We start from the raw sequence: 2,798 nt of genomic DNA on the forward strand, positions 1-2,798 counted from the left end.
CAACAAAGAGAAAAAACCCCAAACCAAACTACTGTCCCCATATATAACTAATTTGCGCTGTGCACCAACAAGTACCTGCTTTAAATTTCCATGTCAATTTACACCCCGAGACTGTACCAGGCAAGGTTAGTAGCTATTGAAAATGCCACCAGGACAGGGCTAGCTAAAGACACACTCTGGAGTGTGTTAACTGTACGAAAAAATACAATTTTATTTCTTTAAAAGGAGTTGTGTATGAGGAAGGGGGTGTTAAATGCTTTATAGACAAGAAAAATAACTGCTCTAGAACCAATTTATTCATCATCATCATCTTCCTCTTCTTCATCCTCTTCCTTCTCTTCATTGTCTTCCTCTTCCTTCTTTTTCTTGCTCTTCTCAGCCTTAACCATACCCTTTTTGCTGCATCAGGGTCTCCTTTAGCTCTGTAGGCAGCGATGTCCTTCTGGTACTTCTCCTTCAGCTTGGCGGCCATCTTCTCACAGGGCTGCTTGTCATCCACTGCAGTGTTGTTCCACATCTCTCCTAGCTTCTTTGCAAAATCACCAAAGAATAAAACCAGGATGCTCACCTTGGATTGTTGGGCAGTACTCAGAACAGAACAAGAAGAAGGCTGAAGAAGGCCTCGGGAGCACTGGGGTCCTTAAACTTCTTTTTGTGCTCCCCATTTGGGGGGATGTAGGTTTCATTTCTCTCTCATAACGAGCCTTGTCAGCCTTTGCCATGTCTTCAAATTTCCCCTTTTGTTTAGTAGACATGGTCTTCCACCTCTCTAAGCACTTCTTGGAGAACTCTGAGAAGTTGACAGAAGCAATCCGGTGCTTCTTCTCGTACTCCTCCTGGCAGGTTTGCACAAAGAATGCATATGAGGACATTTCGCCTTTCAACTTCTTAGGATCTTCTTTAGTTGACTTTCCTCTGCGAGGCACAGAGTCGTCCAGTGTTGGTCTGGTTCTTGCCCCTGCGCTGTCTCTGTAGAACTCAATAAACTGCAATGGCTGTGAGAGTGGGAGTCAGACAGAGCCGCCGCACTCTTCTCTCTGTAACATTACTCCCAGATGTGTCATTTGTATATATAGTGTCCTATACATATAAAGAATGTTCTGTGTGTGTCTGTGTGTCTCTGTGTGTGTGTATGTGCGCGCACACAAGTGTGTGTGTGTGTGTGTGTGTGTGTGTGTGTAAAATTGCTTCTAGTTTAGTGGGGATTTTTTGAGATTCTTGAGTGTGCAAACAAGAAGGTCTCTGTTCATTTGCCTTTTCTTGTGCTCTTTTCTTTATGTTTGTTGTATTCTATTCCAATATATTAGCTTTTATTCTATATTATTATATCATGTTTTATTTTATTTTATGTTGTTATTGCTCCTTACAAGTTTGTTTGTTTTCTAATTAGGGACAGAAAGAGAGTGGATACAGATAGGAAGAGAGATGGGGAGGAACTGAAAGTAGAGAGAGAAGAAACCATAATTAGGATTTATATATTTTTATTTCAATAAAATAGGGAAAAAAAGATACTGTCTTGGCAAATTCAAAACCAGGTCAATTATCACCTAGGAACATCACCAGTAGATTAGGTGTGTCACTCTCCCACAGCTTTGATATAAAAACTTTATTCATTTCCAGAAGATCCAATAGAGAATGCCATCAATTCTAGGGTCACTGCCTGACATTTACTTCCTTATTTCTTAGTCACTTAATCCATACGTGCTAGCACAAAGCCTAGCACAGAGCACATGCTCAGAAGCAATTGTTCAATGAAACCTCCTTAAAACTGTATGATATATTATAGTTTTCTGCTTTTTTCACTTCCTGGGATATAGATGGATATTTATGCTTTTTGAGAACTTTTTTCAAAAATACATTGACTCCCCATCGTTGTGTTAGTGTCTGTATGTGCATGATGGCTGTGTGCACATAGGTACATATGTCACCTTACAAGTGACATCAGAGGACAACTCTGTGGAATCAGTTCTCTCTTCACTTTACATGGATTGTGGAGATTTAACTCAGGTCTCCAGAATTATGTAGCAAGAGCCTTCACCCACTGAGACATCCTTTCTGGCCCTGAGGATATTTTTAACGAGCCTTGGTAACTGAATCTGCCTATAGGTGAACATGTGCTCCCTGGAATTTTTCCTGGGATTTGACATAAGCCCGTGGCCACATGTATCCCTCACACTTTTTTAAAGCTTTAGCAAGCCTGCATAAGCACCCATACACACAGTGTTGCTATAGATTGAGAATGGTCTGCTTTTGTCAAAGTAATATTAATAGGCAATTTGTCTCACTGCCTTTACAGTGCCCAAGCTTTCTCCCAGACAGAAGGTATTAACATTTTACATTTTTTGCACCATGGTAAGAAGATTCAATAGGGAAGAGGGATGTATGCAAAGCCAGATGATCTTTATTCAATTCTAGAGCTCTGTATGGTAGAAGAGAACAAGCTCCCATAAATTGACCTCTGACCTCCATGATCACACAGTAGCACCCCCACCCATAATACAAATAACTAGCCCGGCCCGCAGCAGCTCTCTGCTCCCAGACCCGGTGAGAGAGAGACCCAACCGCCTGGTCAGGTGGGCACTCCTGAGGCTGCAGAGCGGAAGAGACCACCAACACTGCTCACCCCTGCCCACATCCCTGGCCCAAGAGGAAACTGTATAAGGCCTCTGGGCTCCCGTGGGGGAGGGCCCAGGAGCGGCAGGACCCCTGCCAGAGACACCCCCGGACCCTGAAGGAAACAGACCGGATAAACAGTTCTCTGCACCCAAATCCCGTGGGAGGGAGAGCTAAACCTTCAG

At 43.0% G+C, this 2,798-nt stretch overlaps 1 pseudogene; it reads right to left on the reverse strand.

Moving 5' to 3' along the window:
- Positions 1 to 293: 293 nt before the first annotated feature.
- On the reverse strand, positions 294 to 2,469 carry LOC147998329 (high mobility group protein B1 pseudogene; annotated as a pseudogene).
- Between the last annotated feature and the right edge of the window lie 329 nt (positions 2,470 to 2,798).

The sequence above is a fragment of the Rattus norvegicus genome, chromosome X (genome assembly GCF_021556685.1).
Source record: "Rattus norvegicus strain SHRSP/BbbUtx chromosome X, alternate assembly SHRSP_T2T, whole genome shotgun sequence".
In the NCBI taxonomy this organism is placed as follows: Eukaryota; Metazoa; Chordata; class Mammalia; order Rodentia; family Muridae; genus Rattus; species Rattus norvegicus.